Raw genomic sequence first — 21394 nt, 5'->3', positions numbered from 1 at the left:
GTCTGTCATTGGACAGGCTGAAGAGAAGCCAGATTTCCATGAATGTTACACACGTGGAAGCAAGAATGGAAACTTATATACGGAGAAAAAAAGTCAGAATTTGGAACCCCCTGAAAATGTTTCAGACGAAGTTTTACAGTAATTAATTAAAATATTAATATAAAATTAATATATCAATATATTATTAAATTATAGATTATATTATATAAATATATATTATATAAAAATTAATATAATTATAGCTTTCTAATATAGGAGAGAATTCAATGGTAAGGGAATAAACCTCCATCATTAATGAGGAACAGAGTACACCCATCTCTAATGGTGTGAAGCACATTCCTTCATAGGGAGATGGTGAAGCAGCGTGCCCACTAAGGTTCTCGTAATCACTGCATGTCATCATTCTATTAATGTACAAAGTAACCTAACAGGGAATGGACAAGGATTTTAAACTGCTTAAATACTATCCCTACTATTCACTGGTTCATTCCTTGAAAAGGGGGGACTTTCTTTCATTTCCTGGAAGACCTCTATAGTATGCACTAGCTCTAGTCATGGTGACTTAACCCCACAGTCTCATGTGGATACATCAGAGATGGGGAAGTAGACCAGTCCTCAAAGCTGGTAATTAAGAGTCCAAAGAGAGAGAGTGACCCTACTGTGTCCTCAAACTGGGGTATAATTGGAAGGCCTCACCTCTCTATGTTATTACCAGTGTGAATGGACAAAAGGCAAGTGAATAACAACTGTCCTAGAGGAAGTGTGAGGATGAAATGGTACCAGTTTACAGATATTTTAGGATATGATGAAGATAAATATATGTATCAGCTGCCCCTTACTGACCTTTGGCTCTACCCTCAACAACTTACTAGCAGAATTTCTCATCAGTTTGGCTTGTGGGAATACTTAGCCTTTAATTGGGATCTCTCTTTACTCCTGGCTTCAGATAAATGTGACCAATATAACCTCTGAAGGATGAGAAAAAGACACTTTCTTTCCCCAAAGTCCAGTCTTCTTTAATGTTGGGGCCACAAAGGTGTTGGGCAAAATGGTAAGTCCCACCAGGAACATGAACAGCATCTGGGTTGGTCAACAGCCCATATGATTCAGTGGTAAAAATGCAAGGCTTCAGGCTGAGACAGTGGAAGTTCCAAAGATAACCTGGAACAAGAAAATATTGCTCCCATAGAGCTGTAGATTCATAAAGATGCCAAATGAAGGTATTGTGCTTCCTAATCTGTAGTGAACAGAAGAGGAAAGACACAAACCATAGGATTTAGAGCCCAGCTTTAGAGCTGCAGTCTATGATTGTATTGACACAGGCAGTCAATGGTCAAGCCTAAAGGATAAAGACCCAGCCTGTATAATATGTCATTTTAAGATTTTAATTATAAAGCTACCATAAGTAATTATATGACAATAGTGAAAATGATACTCCTGTCATTCTTTTGTCTGAGTCACTTAGTATAGAGTTGGCAGTGAAACAAAAGCATAACTTGATCAAGTCACCTATTGGATGGTGTATAGAAGTTGGAAATAGAAGGGTAAAACTTAGAGAAGGATTTCTTTCTTAAGAGTTGTCAATATGCTTTGAGTCCTCCCTTTCCTTCACCAACCTCAGTACTATAAACAATCTCCTTTTTCGCAACTAGTGGTTGAAGCTGCAAAGATACTACTGTGTCCCCTTGACCTGGGAGCACAGTGTCTGGTATCTAGCACAATTTTAGGGAATTTAAGTTCATGTCTGATTTCTTAGGGCCAAGAGAACTATAAGAATTCAGGCAAACAAACATGCATCAACTGTATGATATGAAAGGGAATCAAAAGTTCCCACTGGGGATCTACAATTTACCCAGGAAAGATCTAAGGGAAAGAAATCCACTTTAAAGATCTGCTACACCCGGAGAGAGCTAGACTTAGACATTTCAACAGAAGAAACACCACAGATCACAGTAGTCCCAAGAATGTAAGTCCTTTCTTGACCATTATCTCTACCTTTCCCCCCCTCCCCCATTCTTATTGTCTAGAGTAAGGAAATCTCAAGCTGATTGTCTAGATTAAGAAACCCATGTCTATAGCCCAGTGGGTAGATAAAAGATTGAAAAAGCACAATGCAGTTAAATCCAGAAGTTTTCTGCTAGGGTATGCCTAGGAAGAGGTAAACTGTAGTTAATTTTTTTAAACTTGGTATTGGCTCTATATTGTCCTGTATGGTTTTTTTTTTTTTTTTAAGTAACACTTCAAAAATTCAGAATTAAATATAAAATGTTTCCGCAATCTCAAAGTAAGTACTTATATCCCAAGAGATAATGTACATGATTTTCTACAGAAGCTCTAGTGCTAACACTTCAAATTGGAAACAAAAATCCACCAACAGAAGCTTTTAATTTTAATTAGGTCCCATTTGTTTATTTTTGTTTTTATTTCCAGTATTCTGGGAGGTGGGTCACAGAAGATTCTGCTGTGATTTATGTTGGAGCATGTTTTGCCTATGTTGTCTTCTAGGAGTTTTAAGGAAACTATAAGCAAGGTGAAAAGACAGCCTTCAGAATGGGAGAAAATAATAGCAAATGAAGCAACTGACAAACAACTAATCTCAAAAATATACAAGCAACTCCTGCAGCTCAATTCCAGGAAAATAAACGACCCAATCAAAAAATGGGCCAAAGAACTAAACAGACATTTCTTCAAAGAAGACATACAGATGGCTAACAAACACGTGAAAAGATGCTCAACATCACTCATTATCAGAGAAATGCAAATCAAAACCACAATGAGGTACCATTTCACACCAGTCAGAATGGCTGTGATCCAAAAGTCTACAAGCAATAAATGCTGGAGAGGGTGTGGAAAAAAGGGAACCCTCTTACACTGTTGGTGGGAATGCAAACTAGTACAGCCACTATGGAGAAGAGTGTGGAGATTCCTTAAAAAACTGGAAATAGAACTGCCTTATGACCCAGCAATCCCGCTGCTGGGCATACACACCAAGGAAACCAGAATTGAAAGAGACACGTGTACCCCAATGTTCATCACAGCACTGTTTATAATAGCCAGGACATGGAAGCAACCTAGATGTCCATCAGCAGATGAATGGATAAGAAAGCAGTGGTACATATACACAATGGAGAATTACTCAGCCATTAAAAAAAAATACATTTGAATCAGTTCTAATGAGGTGGATGAAACTGGAGCCTATTATACAGAGTGAAGTAAGCCAGAAAGAAAAACACCAATACAGTATACTAACACATATATATGGAATTTAGAAAGATTGTAATGATAACCCTCTATGCGAGACAGCAAAAGAGACACAGATGTATAGAACAGTCTTTTGGACTCTGTGGGAGAGGGAGAGGGTGAAATGACTTGGGAGAATGGCATTGAAACATGTATAATATCATATAAGAAACGAATCGCCAGTCTAGGTTCAATGCAGGGTGAAGGATGCTTGGGGCTGGTGCACTGGGATGACCCGGAAGGATGGTGTGTGTGGGGGGGATGAGGGAGGGGGGTTCTGGATTGGGAACACGTGTACACCCATGGCGGATTCATGTTAATGTGTGGCAAAACCAATACAATATTGTAAAGTAAAATAATAATAATAATAATAAATAAATCTGTTCAAGGGTAAATAAAAAAGTCCACTAACATTGAAGTACATTAAAAAATTGTAATGTATTCATGTAATGGACACTAAAGCACTAGGAAAGAGAACAACTTACTGTTACAGGCAATAGAATGGGTGAATATTCATGAATAAGCATGAGGAGAGAGGGCCTGTCACAGAACCCTTTATCAATTTACACTACTGGATGGTCAAGATCAACAAATACTCAACTATAGTGAAGGAGATCACAATAGTTATTAATTTTTATTTTGCACAGGAGAAGGAAGTGAGGAAAGAGTCAGGCAGTGGTGGTGGTTGTTGCTGTATGGGGTAACTTGAGGGGAACCCCTGTGGAAACAGGATCTTTTTATCTCGATCTGCAGGCTGGTTACAGTTTTACATTTAGAAATATTGATTTGTTTATACTCGTGATCTCATCCCCCTTCATGGATCACAGCCTTGTTGTGGTGAAGGAACTTACATAACCCAATGAAGCTATGAGCCATGCCAGGCAGGGCCACCCACGATGGATGGGTCATAGTGAAGAGTTTTGACAATATATGGTCCTCTGGAAGAGGAAATAGCAAACCACTCCAGTATTCTTGCCACGAGAATACCATGAACAGTATGAAAAGGCAAAAAAGTTTGACACCAGAAGATGAGCCCCCCTGGTTGGAAGGTGTCCAATATGCTACCGGTGAAGAGTGAGTAAAGGGGAATTACTCATAGCTCCAGAAAGAATGAAGCAGCTGGGCCAAAGTGGAAACAACACTCAGGTGTTGATGTGTCTGGTGGTGAAAGTAAAGTCTGATGCTGAAAAGAACAATATTGCATGGGAGCCTGGAATGTTAGGTCAAAAGATCAAGGTAAATTGGATGTGGTCAAGCAGGAGACGGCAAGAGTGAAGATCGACATCTTAGTAATCAGTGAACTAAAATGGATGGGAATAGGTGAATTTAATTCAGATAACCATTATATCAACTACCGTGTGCAAGAATCCCTTAGAAGGAATGGAGTAGCCTTCAGAGTCAACAAGAGTCTGAAAAGCATACTTTGGTGCAATCTCAAAAATGATAGAATGATCTCGGTTCACTTCCAAGGAAAATCATTCAACATTATACTAATCCAAGTCTATGCCTTAACTTCTGATGCCAAAGAAGCTGAAGTTGACTGGTTCTATGAAGACCTACAACATCTTCTAGAGCTAACACCTAAAAGATGTCCTTTTCATCACTGGGGATTTGAATGCAAAAGTAGGAAGTAAAGAGACACCAGGAACAGGCAAGTTTGGCCTTGGAAAGAAAAGTTATGACCAACCTAGATAGCATATTCAAAAGCAGAGAGATTACTTTGCCGACTAAGGTCCGTCTAGTCAAGGCTATGGTTTTTCCAGTAGTCATGTATGGATGTGAGAGTTGGACTGTGAAGAAGGCTGAGCGCTGAAGAATTGATGCTTTTGAACTGTGGTGGTTGGAGAAGACTCTTGAGAGTCTCTTGGACTGCAAGTAGATCCAACCAGGCCATTCTGAAGGAGATCAACCCTGGGATTTCTTTGGAAGGAATGATGCTAAGGCTGAAACTCCAGTACTTTGGCCACCTCATGCAAAGAGTTGACTCATTGGAAAAGACTTTTTGGCTGGGAGGGATTGGGGGCAGGAGGAGAAGGGGACGACCGAGGATGAGATGGCTGGATGATATCACTGACTCGATGGACGCGAGTCTGAGCGAACTCCAGGAGTTGGTGATGGACAGGGAGGCCTGGCGTGCTACTATTCATGGGGTCGCAAAGAGTTGGACACGACTGAGCAACTGAACTGAACTGAACTGAACTTGGCCTTGGAGTACAAAATGAAGCAGAGCAAAGGCTAATAGAGTTTTGTCAATGGAACATGCTAGTCCTACTGAATACCATTTTGCAACAACCCAAGATATGAGTCTACACAGAGACATACCAGATGGTCAATAACAAAATCATATTGTTTATGTTCTTTGCAGCTGAAGATGGAGAAGCTCTATAAAGTCAGCAAAAATAAAACCTAGGACTGACTGCGCAAAAGTCAGACTTAAATCAAATAAAGTAGGGAAAATCAATAGGCATTTCAGGTATGACCTGAATCAAATCTCTTATGATTTTGCAATGGAGCTAACAAATAGGTGCAATGGATTAGGTCTGGTAAACAGAGTGCCCGAAGAACTATGAACAGAAGTTCATAACATTGTACAGGAGGAAGTGAATAAAAACCATTCCAAAGGGGAAAAAAAAGGCAAGAAGACAAAGTGATTGTCTTAGGAGGCATTACAATAGCTGAGAAAAGAAAAGTAAAAGGCAAGGAAGAACAGGAAAGGTATACCAAACTTAATGCAGAGTTACAGAGAATATCAAAGAGAGATAAAGACTTCTTAAGTAAACAATGCAAAGAAATAGAGGAGATCTCTTTAAGAAAACTGGAGATATCAAGGGAGCATTTCATGCAAGGATAGGCATTATAAAGGACAGAAACAATAAGGACCTGAAAGAATCAGAAGAGATTAAGAAGAAATCGCAAGAACACACAAAGGAACCATACAAAAAAGGTCTTAATGACCCAGATAACCACAATGGTGTGGTCTCTTATCTAGAGCCAAACACTCTGGAGTGTGAGGTCAAGTTGGCCCTATGAGGCATCACTATGAACAAAGCTAGTGGAGGTGATAGAATTCCAGCAAAGCTATTTCAAATCCTAAAAGATGATGCTGTTAAAGTGCTGCACTCAATATGTCAGCAAATTTGGAAAACACAGCAGTGGCCAAAGGACTGGAAAAGGTCAGTTTTCATTCCAATCCCAATGAAAAACAATACCAAAAATGTTCAAACTGCCACATAATTGTGCTCATTTCACATGCTAGTGAGGTTATGTTAAAAATCCTTCAAGCTAGGCTTTAGCAGCACATGAACCAAGAACTTACAGATGTACCACCTGGGTCTCAAAGAGGCAGAAATCAATTGCCAACATTTGGTTGATTATGGAGGAAGCAAGGGAGTTCCAGAAAAACATCTACCTCTCCTTCATTGATCACGCTAAAGCCTTTGACTGTGGGGATCACAACAAACTGTGGAAAATTCTTACAGAGATGAGAGTACCAGATCACTTTACCTGTCTCTTAAGAAACTTGTACACAGGTCAAGAAGCAACAGTTAGAACTGGACATGGAAAAATTGATTGGTTCCAAACTGGGAAAGGAGTACAACAAGGTTGTATATAGTCACCTTGCTTATTTAACTTATATGCAGAATACATTATGCTAATTGCAGTGCTGGATGAATCACAAACTGGAATCATGGTTGCCTGAAGAAATACTGACAACCTGATATGCAGATGATACCATTCTAATGGCAGAAAGTGAGGAGGAACTAAAGAGTCTTGACGAGGGTAAAGAGGAGAGTGAAAAGGCTGGCTTGAAACTCAACATGAAAAAACTAAGATTATGGCATCTGGTCCCATCACTTCATGGCAAGTAGAAAGAGAAAAATGGAAGCAGTGACAGATTTTCTTTTCTTGGGCTCCAAAATTACTGCAGATGGTGAAATCAAAAGATGTTTGCTCCCTGGAAGGAAAGCTATGACAAACCTATACAGCATATTAAAAAGCAGAGACATCATTTTGCCAACATTAGGTTTCTATGATCAAAGCTATGGTTTTTCCAGTGATGATATACGGATGTGACAGTTGGAATAAAAGGAAGCTGAACACTGAAAAACTGATGCTTTTCAATTGTGGTGCTGGAGAAGACTCTTGAGAGTCCATTGGACTTCAAGGAGATCAAATGAGACAGTTCTAAAGGAAATCAACCCTGAATATTTACTGGAAGGACCATTGCTGAAGCGCCAATACTTTGACCACATGATGTGGAGAGTCGACTCATTGGAAAAGACCCTAATTCTGGGAAAGACTGAAGGTAAAAGGAGAGGGGGATGACAGAGGATGAGATGGTTAGATAGCATCACTGACTCAATGGACATGAATTTTAGCAAACTCCAAGAGTTAGTGGAGGACAGAAGAGCCTGGAGTGCTGCAGTCCATGGGGTCACAAAGAGTTGGACACAATTTAGCAACTAAACAACAACAATTTGATCTCTTCATATTACAGTTTGCAAAGTTTTCTCCTATTTTGGTCAATATTGAAATCAGATTGATTATATTCTTTGCAGCCAAAGGTGGAGAAGCTCTATACAGTCAGCAAAAGCAAGACTGGGAGCTGACTGTGGCTCAGATCATGAACTGTTTATTGCCAAATTCAGACTTAAATTGAAGAAAATAGGAAAAACCACTAGACCATTCAGGTATGACCTACATCATACAGAAAAGAGCTATACAAAAAAGATCTTCATGACCCAGATATCCACGATGATGTGATCACTCACTCACCTTGAGCCAGACATTCTGCAATGTGAAGTCAAGTGGGCCTTAGAAAGCATCACTACAAAGAAAGCTAGTGGAGGTGGGAATTCCAGTTGAGCTATTTCAAATCCTAAAAGATGATGCTGTGAAAGTGCTGCACTCAATATGGCAGCAAATTTGGAAAACTCAGCAGTGGCCATAGTGGAAAAGGTCAGTTTTCATTCCAATCCCAAAGAAAGGCAATGAATGCCAAAGAATGCTCAAACTACTGCATGATTGCACTCATCTCACACACTAGTAAAGTAGTGCTCAAAATTCTCCAAGCCAGGCTTCAACAGTACATAAACTCTGAACTTCCAGATGTTCAATCTGGATTTAGAAAAGGCAGAGGAACCAGAGATCAAATTGCCAACATCTTCTGGATTATCGAACAAGCAAGAGTTCCAGAAAAACATCTATTTCTGCTTTATTGACTATGCCAAAGCCTTTGACTGTGTGGATCACAACAAACTGTGGAAAATTCTGAAAGAGATGGGAATACCAGACCACTTGACCTGCCTCCTGAGAAATCTGTACGCAGATCAGGAAACAACAGTTAGAACTGCACATGGAACAACAGACTGGTTCCAAATCGGGAGAGGAGTACGTCAAAGCTGTATATTGTCACCCTGCTTATTTAATTTATATGCAAGGTACCTCATGCTAAATGCTGGGCTGGATGAAGCACAAGCTGGAATCAAGTTTGCCAGGGGAAATATCAATGACTCACATATGCAGATGACACCACACTTATGGCAGAAAGTGAAGAACTAAAGAGCCTCATGATGAAAATGAAAGAGGAGAGTTAAAAAGTTGGCTTAGAACTCAACATTCAAAAAACTAAGATCATGGCATCCGGTCCCATCACTTCATGGCAAATAGACAGGAAAACAGTAGAAACAGTGAGAGACTTTATTTTGGGGGACTCCAAAGTCACTACAGATCGTGATTGAAGCCATGAAGTTAAAAGACACTTGCTCCCTGGAAGAAAATCTATGACCAATCTAGACAGAATATTTAAAAAGCAAAGATATCACTTTGCCAACAAAGATCCATCTAGTCAAAGCTATGGTTTTTCCAGGAGTCATGTATGGATGTGAGTTGAACTATGAAGAAAGCTGAGTGCTGAAGAATTGATGCTTTGAACTGTGGTGTTGGAGAAGACTTTTGAGAGTCCCTTGGACTGCAAGGAGATCAAACTAGTCAGTCCTAAAAGGAATCAGTCCTGAATATTCATTGGAAGGACTGATGCTGAAGCTGAAACTCCAATACTTTGGTCACCTAATGGGAAGAACTGACTCATTGGATAAGACCCTGATGCTGGGAAAAATTGAAGGCAGGAGAAGGGGACAATAGAGGATGAGATGGTTGGATGGCATCATCAACTCGATGGACATGATTTTGAGCAAGCTCCAGGAGCTTGGTGATTGACAGGGAAGCCTGGTGTGCTACAGTCCATGGGGTTGCAAAAAGTCGGGACACAACTGAGCAACTGAACTGAACTGATGTGCCAAAATCTGTGCTGTGATGGATTACAGATGGAGTACATTCATCTCTGGTGAAGAGACTGACAGCGTGATACAACTTAAATGTTCATCATATAATCAATTCCATGTGAGTCTTATTTGGTGTGTTTTCCTCATAGTTTACCTTTAAATACGCCCCCCTCTCTCACAACGTTATAATCTTTGACATAAATGGCTTCATGTCCCCACTCTTTAAATGTTGTCAGCCCATCTGAAGACACATTCAGGAGCAGAAGACACATTCTTTTACACAGGTTAGGTGTGCAGAACAAGTCAAAAACAGTAGTTTTAGTCTGTGCTGCCTCCACCTCCTCTTGCATCGTCACTCTCAAACCCTTCAATAACCACAAACTCATATCACTTGTCAGCATAGTGCCAGGTATTGTGAAAAGCACAGGTACCCAACAGGACGAGAAAGATGTGCTCCCTTTTTTTGTAGCGTAAGCATATTACACATGCAATCACCAATGTGAATGTGATATGAAGAAGGTGCAGGGAGTTAAGGCAGACCCCAGGAAATTAGACAGAAGCAATGATATTTTGAAAATGAGGCCGTAGAGCTGGGCAGGGATCCATGAGAGCACATAGGCTGTAGATTCAGATCAGAAAATGAGCTAAATCACAAAGTCCTTGTACAGTGCTCAAAGCTTCTTTTCATGATATAGCCATGAAAGATAAGGGAACTGAGCTTACATTCTCAACTAACTGCCCTTTTTAGAAAAGCAGCTTGTCTGTCTCAATAAGGAGAATGCAGGTGTCAGTTTATTTCTTCCTCCAACCCAGTAACCACTTTCCCTTTCCTGCTAACCTTCATGTTCAGGGTTTCTTCAGCATTCTTCATTTCATTTCTGTGTGCAACTTTCTTAAGTTTCATTAAGCCCTCATCTGGTTTATTTGTGACAATCAGCCACTGAGCAGATTCAACCAACAACCTGATGAAAGAAGGGCACACAAGTGCAGTCAGCTCTCCCTTGCTTATTTGTCACCTGATTATCAGCAACAGATACTTTTTGCTCGTCATCTATATCTAGAACTTCACTTGTTGGATTAGGAAAGAAATTATGTTCTGTTATACAAATACTAGGAAAATAGGAGAATGACTATTGTGGGCATTGCACCTGAAAGGTATAGCACATGCAGTCCCATACAGACTTGGGAGTCAAATTTCCTCTGTGCTTAATCAGCAGATTTTCCAAGAAGCTTATGAGGCTTAAGCTTGAGAGTCTTCCGCATGCATAATTACCTTCCAAAGTTTGTCTTAGGTTCTATCAAATTTGTCTTCACAGTATATATTTATAAAATATTCTTTTTTTAAAAAGCCCCCCAATTATGTAAGCTTAAAGCCCAACAACATGTGCAAGTACTCCAACCATGACCTGCTCTTAGTAACCTGTTGTTAGTAGCTAAGTACACAGATGAGTCACTTATTTAAATCAGTCTCAGTTTTCTCATCAATGTGGTGGAGAAAGCAATGCCACGATCCTTGTGGGCCTGAGACTAGAATGACATAACGGTTATGTCTGGCAGGGATTGCGCTTTCCTCTCGACACCCCACTCCAGTACTTTTGCCTGGCAAATCCCATGGACGGAGGAGCCTGGTAGGCTGCAGTCCATGGGGTCGCGAAGAGTTGGACACGACTGAGCGACTTCCCTTTCACTTTTCACTTTCATGCATTGGAGAAGGAAATGGCACCCCACACCAGTGTTCTTGCCTGGAGAATCCCAGGGACGGGGGAGCCTGGTGGGCTGCCGTCTATGGGGTCACACAGAGTCAGACATGACTGAAGTGACTTAGCAGCAGCAAACTCCTCTCAGTGTATTACATCTATAGTCATTTCTTTATGATTGATGAAATCTGATTCTCCCTAGACTGATTTTAAGAGCAATGATGAAGTTTACTACAAATAAATGTTAAAATTATCTAAGCGGGGGTGGGGCTGCGACGGGCGCACGAAGCGCGGGCGGCTGCGACCCGGCGCACGAAGCGCGGGCGGCTGCGACCCGGCGCACGAAGCGCGGGCGGCTGCGACCCGGCGCACGAAGCGCGGGCGGCTGCGACCCGGCGCACGAAGCGCGGGCGGCTGCGACCCGGCGCACGAAGCGCGGGCGGCTGCGAAGAGTTACCCCACGTCCGAGGTCAGGGGCAGTGGCCGATGGTGCCAGGCTGCGACAGCACAGGAACGGCCGAGAGGACCTACCCAAGTCCAAGGTCAGGGGCAGCGGCCGAGAAGAGCTATCCCGCGTCCTAGGTCAGTGGCGGCCAGGAGGAGACACCTCGAGCACGAGTCCAGGGGCGGTGGCCCTGAGGAGCCACCCCACTCTGGAGGCCAGGGACGGCAGCCAGGAGGAGCCACGCTGTGCACAAAGCCAGGGGCAGCGGCTGGGAGGAGCAACCTGAGGAGCGGTGGGTGCTTGGGCACAGGAGGGCCTAGAGGAGCTATCCCACGTTGAAGGTCAGGAAGGGCAGCGGTAAGGAGATACCCCTCATCCAAGGTAAGGAGCAGCGGCTGTGCTTTGCTGGAGCAGCCGTGAAGAGATGCCCCAAGCCCAAGGTAAGAGAAACCCCAAATAAGATGGTAGGTGTTGCAAGAGGGCATCAGAGGGCAGACACACTGAAACCATACTCACAGAAAACTAGTCAATCTAATCACACTAGGACCACAGCCTTGTCTAACTCGATGAAACCAAGCCATGCCTGCGGGGCAACCCAAGACAGGCGGGGCAACCCAAGACAGGCGGGTCATGGTGGAGAGGTCTGACAGAATGTGGTCCACTGGAGAAGGGAATGGCAAACCACTTCAGTATTCTTACCTTGAGAACCCCATGAACAGTATGAAAAGGCAAAATGATAGGATACTGAAAGAGGAACTTGCCAGGTCAGTAGGTGTCCAATATGCTACTGGAGATCAGTGGAGAAATAACTCCAGAAAGAATGAAGGGATGGAGCCAAAGCAAAAACAATATCCAGCTGTGGATGTGACTGGTGATAGAAGCAAGGTCCAATGCTGTAAAGAGCAATATTGCATAGCAACCTGGAATGTAAGGTCCATGAATCAAGGCAAATTGGAAATAATTAAACAAGAGATGGCAAGGGTGCACGTCGACATTCTAGGAATCAGAGAACTAAAATGGACTGGAATGGGTGAATTTAACTCAGATGACCATTATATCTACTACTGTGGGCAGGAATCCTTCAGAAGAAATGGAGTAGCCATCATGGTCAACAAAAGAGTCTGAAATGCAGTACTTGGATGCAATCTCAAAAATGACAGAATGATCTCTGTTCGTCTCCAAGGCAAACCATTCACTGTCACAGTTATCCAAGTCTATGCCCCAACCAGTAATGCTGAAGAAGCTGAAGTTGAACGGTTTTATGAAGACCTACAAGACCTTTTAGAACTAACACTCAAAAAAGATGTCCTTTTCATTATAGGGGACTGGAATGCAAAAGTAGGAAGTCAAGAAACACCTGGAGTAACAGGCAAATTTGGCCTTGGAATGCGGGATGAAGCAGGGCAAAGACTAATAGGGTTTTGACAAGAAAATGCACTGGTCATAGCAAACACCCTCTTCCAACAACACAAGAGAAGACTCTACACATGGACATCACCAGATGGTCAACACCGAAATCAGACTGATTATATTTTTTGCAGCCAAAGATGGAGAAGCTCTATATAGTCAACAAAAACAAGACTGGGAGCTGACTGTGGCTCAGATCATGAACTCCTTATTACCAAATTCAGACTCAAATTGAAGAAAGTAGGGAAAACCGCTAGACCATTCAGGTATGACCTAAATCAAATCCCTTATGATTATACAGTGGAAGTGAGAAATAGATTTAAGGGTCTAGATCTGATAGATAGAGTGCCTGATGAACTATGGAATGAGGTTCGTGACATTGTACAGGAGACAGGGTCCAGAACATCCCCATGGAAAAGAAATGCAAAAAAGCAAAATGACTGTCTGGGGAGGCCTTACAAATAGCTGTGGAAAGAAGAGAGGTGAAAAGCCAAGGAGAAAAGGAAAGGTATAAGCATCTGAATGCAGAGTTCCAAAGAATAGCAAGAAGAGATAAGAAAGCCTTCCTCCGCGATCAATGCAAAGAAATAGAGGAAAACAACAGAATGGGAAAGACTAGAGATCTCTTTAAGAAAATTAGAGATACCAAGGGAACACTTCATGCAAAGATGGGCTCGATAAAGGACAGAAATGGTCTGGACCTAACAGAAGCAGAAGATATTAAGAAGAGGTGGCAAGAATACATGGAAGAACTGTACAAAAAAGATCTTCATGACCCAGATAGTCATGATGGTGTGATCACTCACCTAGAGCAAGACATCCTGGAATGTGAAGTCAAGTGGGCCTTAGAAAGCATCACCATGAACAAAGCTAGTGGAGGTGATGGAATTCCCTTGAGCTGTTTCAAATCCTGAAAGATGATGCTGTGAAAGGGCTGCACTCAATATGCCAGCAAATGTGGAAAACTCAGCAGTGGCCACAGGACTGGAATAGGTCAGTTTTCATTCCAATCCCAAAGAAAGGCAATGCCAAAGAATGCTAAAACTACCCCACAATTGCACTCATCTCACACGCTAGTAAAGTAATGCTCAAAATTCTCCAAGACAGGCTTCAGCAATACGTGAACCGTGAACTTCATGATATTCAAGCTGGTTTTAGAAAAGGCAGAGGAACCAGAGATCAAATTGCCAACATCTGCTGGATCATGGAAAAAGCAAGAGAGTTCCAGAAAAACATCTACTTCTGCTTTCTTGACTATGCCAAAGCCTTTGACTGTGTGGATCACAATAAACTGTGGAAAATTCTGAAAGAGATGGGAATACCAGAGCACCTGACCTGCCTCTTGAGAAACCTGTATGCAGGTCAGGAAGCAAGAGTTAGAACTGGACATGGAACAACAGACTGGTTTCAAATAGGAAAAGGAGTACGTCAAGGCAGTACATTGTCACCCTGCTTATTTAACTTATATGCATAGTACATCATGAGAAACACTGGACTGGAAGAAACACAAGCCAGAATCAAGATTGCCAGGAGAAATATCAGTAACCTCAGATATGCAGATGACACCATCCTTATGGCAGAAAGTGAAGAGGAACTAAAAAGCCTCTTGATGAAAGTGAAAGAGGAGAGTGAAAAAGTTGGCTTAAAGCTCAACATTCAGAAAATGAAGATCATGGCATCTGGTTCCATCACTTCATGGGAAATAGATGGGGAAACAGTGGAAACAGTGTCAGACTTTATTTTGGGGAGCTCCAAAATCACTGCAGATGGTGACTGCAGCCATGAAATTAAAAGATGCTTACTCCTTGGAAGAAAAGTTATGACCAACCTAGATAGCATATTCAAAAGCAGAGACATTACTTTGCCGACTAAGGTCCGTCTAGTCAAGGCTATGGTTTTTCCAGTAGTCATGTATGGATGTGAGAGTTGGACTGTGAAGAAGGCTGAGCGCTGAAGAATTGATGCTTTTGAACTGTGGTGGTTGGAGAAGACTCTTGAGAGTCCCTTGGACTGCAAGGAGATCCAACCAGGCCATTCTGAAGGAGATCAGCCCTGGGATTTCTTTGGAAGGACTGATGCTAAAGCTGAAACTTCAATACTTTGGCCACCTTATGCAAAGAGTTGACTCATTGGCAAAGACTTTGATGCTGGGAGGGATTGGGGTCAGGAGAAGAAGGGGACAACAGAGGATGAGATGGCTGGATGGCATCACGGACTCAATGGACATGAGTTTGAGTGAACTCCGGGAGTTGGTGATGGACAGGGAAGCCTGGGGTGCTGCAATTCATGGGGTCGCAAAGAGTCAGACACAACTGAGTGACTGAACTGAACTGAACTGAACTGAACTAAATATTACCATAAACATCCATTTTACAAGTATGTGTATCTAGCAAAGTAGAGAGTCTCTAGAATGTCTAGAACATATGGAGCTAAAATATACTTGAGTTTCTAAATTACAGCTGAAAAAAAAATGTGAATTGCTCAGTCATGTCTGACTCTTTGCGACCCCATGGACTGTATAGACTACTAGGCTCCTCTGTCTATGGAATTCTCCAGGCAAGAATACTGGAGTGGGTTGCCATTCCCTTCTCCAGAGGATCTCCTGGACTAGGGATTGAACCCAGGTTTCCTGCATTGCAGACAGATTCTTCACTGTCTGAGCCACCAGGGAAGTCCTGAACCACTGCAAAGTATCATGAAACAATGCATTAAAGTTGTTAAAGCTTTATGTAAAGTCACTCAATTGAATCTGGATTTTCAGTTCTCAAGCAACATGTTTTCCTAGAACAATATGAGCTCCATAAGCCAAACAGAAGAAATTACATAAGTTTTTCAGGGGAAAGATTAATGTAAGATGGTGAATCAAGGGGAAAAGAATGTGAAAGACAAATGAGGAAAAGGGAATTCGCTTTTCCTTGGGCATCAGGAAAAGAGGAATTTAGTGTATATGACTTGGACTACATAGGATGTGCTAATATATACACCCAGTAATAGAAACTAATGTACAAATTTTGGGATTTGGAATTCCTCTGCAAGATTTGAAATAGAATTCTTTAAAAACTCAAATAGTCCACCAAAAAAACTGGAAAATGTAAAAACATAGGAACAAAAATAACACCAAATAATCATTTTAGTAATCATTATTATCATCAAGATTGAAGGCAGGAGAAGGGAACAGAGGACGAGATGGTTGGATGACATCACTGACTCAATGGACGTGAGTTTGAGCAAACTCTGGTAGGTAGTCAAGGACAGGGAATCCTGGTGTGCTGCAGTCCATGGGGCTGCAGAGTCAACCCCGTGAACTGAACAACTGAACAGCAACAACAATATAATCATCAAGAAAATTATGTAGAAAAAATTAAAGTGATAGACTGAAACGAATCATAACAATAATCACATCAAACAAATTGCTAATGACCTAAACCATCTATCACATGAAGGAGATTATCAAAGGGTTAAAAAAAGACCTAATTTTTAAGTACAATAGTACTTAAAATATTGTGGGTTGAAAGTAAATTGACAGTAAAAAAAAATTTAGTTCAAATAGTAATTATAAGATGCCTCGTGTCTTTACATTATCATCAAATAAAAGAGATTTCAAAACAAAATACATTTAGAGAAATAATAATTCTGAAAAGGTCAAATGTATATGAATTCAACAAAAGCTTGAAATACATGAAATAAAACTGACAGAATTAGATACAGAGTTCATATTCTGCAATCATTACTTTATAACTCTTTGTTCGCCTTATTCTTCTGATACTTTAAATCTACTTTCTGCCTCCACTAATTTACCTAGTCTTAACCAGTTCTTGTTAAAAAGCAGAGATATTACTTTGCCGACAAAGGTTCATCTAACCAAGGCTATGGTTTTTCCAGTAGTCATGTATGGATGTGAGAGTTGGACTGTGAAGAAAGCTGAGTGCTGAAAAATTGATGCTTTTGAACTGTGGTGTTGGAGAAGACTCTTGAGAGTCCCTTGAACTGCAAGGAGATCCAACCAGTCCGTCCTAAAGGAAATCAGTCCTGGGTGTTCATTGGAAGGACTGATGCTAAAGCTGAATCTCCAGTACTTTGGCCACCTCATGCAAAGAGTTGACTCATTGGAAAAGACCCTTATGCTGGGAGGGATTGGGGGCAGGAGGAGAAGGGGACGACCGAGGATGAGATGGCTGGATGGCATCACCGACTCGATGGACATGAGTCTGAGTGAACTCCGGGAGTTGGTGATGGACAGGGAGGCCTGGCGTGCTGCGATTCATGGGGTTGCAAAGAGTCGGACACGACTGAACGACTGAACTGAACTGAACTAGTTCTTGTGAATTCTGTTTCACAATGATAGGAAGAGCTGACATTGAAGGATCAAAAAGCAATGTCACTGTGAACACTTGGCCGCCGCAAGCCAATTATCCCTGCGGTAAATTTTTGAACACCTCCTGCTTAAAACCCCAAAGGTCAGAAAGATCATTCTTTTGTAAGTGGGTGCATACTTTTGTCCTTCTGTGCCTGGTTTATTTCATTCAGCATATTTTTTTCATAGTTTATTTATGTTGTACCAAGTACCAGAATATCATTCTATTTTCCATTTCTACAGAAAACAATGTTGGAATTTTGATAGGGATTTCATTGAAACTTGATTGCATTAAGTAGATTGACTTGTTGCCAACATTAAGCCTTCCTATATCATTAACACAGGATTCCTTTCCATTTATTTATGGCTTTTCTATTTCTTTCAGCAAGGCTTTATAGTTTACAGTATACAAATGTTTTACCTCTTAGATTAATTTTATTGATAGGTAGTTTATTCTTTTAGAAGATATTGTAAGTGTAATAACTTGCTCAATTTCATTTTCTGCTTGTTCATTGTGGTTATATAATACAGTACACTGTATTGGTGTTTTTCTTTCTCACTTAAATGTCTACAAGCAATAAATGCTGGAGAGGGTGTGGAAAAAAGGGAACCCTCCTACCCTGTTGGTGGGAATGCAAACTAGTACAGCCACTATGGAGAACAGTGTGGAGATTCCTTAAAAAACTGGAAATAGAACTGCCTTATGACCCAGCAATCCCACTAGTGGGCATACACACTGAGGAAACCAGAATTGAAAGAGACATGTACCCCAATGTTCACTGCAGCACTGTTTATCATAGCCAGGACATGGAAGTAACCTAGATGTCCATCAGCAGATGAATGGATAAGAAAGCTGTTGTATATAGACACAATGGAGTATTACTCAGCCATTAAGAATACCTTTGAATCAGTTCTAATGAGGTGGATGAAACTGGAGCCATTTATACAGAGTGAAGTAAGCCAGAAAGAAAAACACCAATACAGCATACTAACGCATATAGATGGAATTTAGAAAGATGGTAACGATAACCCTGTATGTGAGACAGCAAAAGAGACACAGATGTATAGAACAGTATTTTGGACTCTGTGGGAGAGGGAGAGGTGGGATGACTTGGGAGAATGGCATTGAAACATGTGTAATATTGTATATGAAACGAATCACCAGTCCAGGTTTGATGCATGATACTGGATGCTTGGGGCTGGTGCACTGGGATGACCCGGAAGGGTGGTATGGGGGGGGGGGGGAGGGGGGTTCAGGATGGGGAACACGTGTATACCTGTGGCGGATTCATGTTGATGTATGGCAGAACCAATTCAGTATTGTGAAGTAATTAACCTCCAATTAAAATAAATAAATTTATATTTAAAAAAATAAATAAAGACATACATAGGCTCAAAGTGATGGGACAGGAAAGGATACTCTATGCAGAGTACAATTAAATGAGAATTTTTTTGTCTGATACTTACATCAGACAATATAGACTCCAACCAAAAATGGTAAGAAGACACAAAAAGGTGCATTCAGTTCAGTTCAGTTCAGTCTCTCAGTCGTGTCTGACTCTTTGCGACCCCATGAATCGCAGCACGTCAGGCCTCCCTGTCCATCACCACCTCCCAGAGTTCACTCAGACTCACGTCCATCGAGTCAGTGATGCCATCCAGCCATCTCATCCTCTGTCGTCCCCTTCTCCTCCTGACCCCAATCCCTCCCAGCATCAAAGTCTTTGCCAATGAGTCAACTCTTTGCATGAGGTGGCCAAAGTATTGGAGTTTCAGCTTTAGCATCACTCATTCCAAAGAAATCCCAGGGCTGATCTCCTTTAGAATGGACTAGTTGGATCTCCTTGCAGTCCAAGGGACTCTCAAGAGTCTTCTCCAACCACCACAGTTCAAAAGCATCAATTCTTCGGTGCTCAGCTTTCTTCACAGTCCAGCTCTCACATCCATACATGACCATTGGAAAAACCATAGCCTTGACTAGATGGACCTTAGTCGGCAAAGTACTGTCTCTGCTTTTGAATATGCTATCTAGGTTGGTCATAACTTTTCTTCCAAGGAGTAAGCATCTTTTAATTTCATGGCTGCAGTCACCATCTGCAGTGATTTTGGAGCTCCCCAAAATAAAGTCTGACACTGTTTCCACTGTTTCCCCATCTATTTCCCATGAAGTGATGCATTACATAATGATAAAGGAACCATTTATCAAGATGATATATCAGTAATAAATAATTATGCACCTAACACCAGAGCACCTCAGTATATTAAGCAAATACTAACATACGTGAAAGGAGAAATAGACAGCAATACAATAATATTGGTGGACCTCATTACTTTGTTTTCAACAATGTTTAGCCAGATTAAGAAAGTTAGAGAGAAGACTCAAATAAAAAATTGAAAATGAAAGAGGAGACACAGGGTTATAAGGTACTACTCAAGTATTTCTGTGTTTTAATAAAATAAATAAAACCTTTAATAAAATAAAATGAAACCTTTAATAAAAAAAGGTTAACCTATAAGAAATGAATAAGTTCCTAGACACATACAATCTACCAAGACCGAATCATAAAGAAATAGAAAAATCTGAACAGACCAATAATGACTAAGGAGATTAAATCAGTAATATAAACCACCCCTTCTCACAAAGAAAGAAAGAAAGAAAAACAATGCAAAACCTGGACAAGAGGTTTCACAAGTGAATTCTACCAAACATTTAAAAATGAATTAAACCAGTTCTTCTCAAACACTCCCAAAAAATTTGAAGAGGAGGAAACACTGTCAAACTGATTTTAGAAATCCACCACTTTTCTGATTCCAGAGTCAGATAAGGACACTCCAAGAAAACTGCAGACCAACATCTCTGCTGAATACAGATGCAAAACATTCTCAACAAAATATTAGTAAACCAAATACAATAGCACACTAAAAGGATCATAAAACATGATCAAGAGGAATTCACCCCTAGGATGTAAGGATTACTCAAGATATGTGAATTAATAAATGTGAAAAACCACATAATGGAGTGAAAGGTAAATTAGCATGATCATCTCAAGAGATGTAGACAAAATCCAACATCCTTTAGTGATAAAAATAATTAATTGGGTATAGAAGAAATGTACCTCAACATAATAAAGGCCATATATGACAAATCCTCAGCTAATATCATACTCAGTGCTGACAGGTTGAAAAATTTTCCTCTAGGCTTAGGAAAAAACAAGGGTGCCCACTCACACAGGTCACATTTAACATAATACTGTAAGTTGTAATCAGAGAAAGCAGGCAAGAAAAAAGCCAAAGAAGTTGGAAAGGAAGAAGTAAGTTCTCTCTGTTTGCAGATGCTGTCATCCTATACACAGAAAATTCAAAAGACTCAACCAAAAATTTGTTAGAACTAGTCCACAAATTCAGTAAAGTTACAGGATACAAAATCAACATACAGAAATCAATTGCATTTCTATACACTAACAATGAAGTATGTGAAAAAAGTATTAAAGAGAACAATTCCACACACAGTAGCATCAAAAAACACTTTATTGTGAATTATCATAAAGGCTTTGGTCAGAATATTGGTCAACTCTTTTGTGAATTATATTTGGGAAATTACATACGTAGTTCACAATTTTCAGGTGAAAGATAAAATGACATTAGGCTTATGGATGGTAAGGGATACTTTAAGTCTCTCATTTCTCCTGTGAAAGACTTGAGTGTCTGTCTGCCATCACTGTCTCTTACTTCAGGATAGACACTGCTGGCACAGGATAACCCAAACTTCTCACACAACAAATTGTGACTCCTGAGGTCTATAGATTAATTACCTTATACTAAGATAATATATGGTTGCAAGAATACTTAATACAAGGCTTTTAAAAGCAAGATAAACATCCAGGTTACAACCACAATTATTTTACAATTCCAGTATTACCTCACTATGCACCAGGTTTTATAGAAATGCCTACCAGTTATGGTGGGG

The 21394-nt window shown here is 40.8% G+C and overlaps 1 pseudogene; it reads right to left on the bottom strand.

Moving 5' to 3' along the window:
* The window catches only part of LOC128068577 (solute carrier family 22 member 10-like), a 39146-nt pseudogene that overhangs the window by 1981 nt on the left and 15771 nt on the right, over positions 1–21394 (bottom strand).

This window comes from Budorcas taxicolor, chromosome 25, assembly GCF_023091745.1.
Source record: "Budorcas taxicolor isolate Tak-1 chromosome 25, Takin1.1, whole genome shotgun sequence".
NCBI classification, from domain to species: Eukaryota; Metazoa; Chordata; class Mammalia; order Artiodactyla; family Bovidae; genus Budorcas; species Budorcas taxicolor.
The sequence above is the reverse complement of the archived record's forward strand: the minus strand, read 5'-3'. Positions and strand labels throughout refer to the sequence as shown.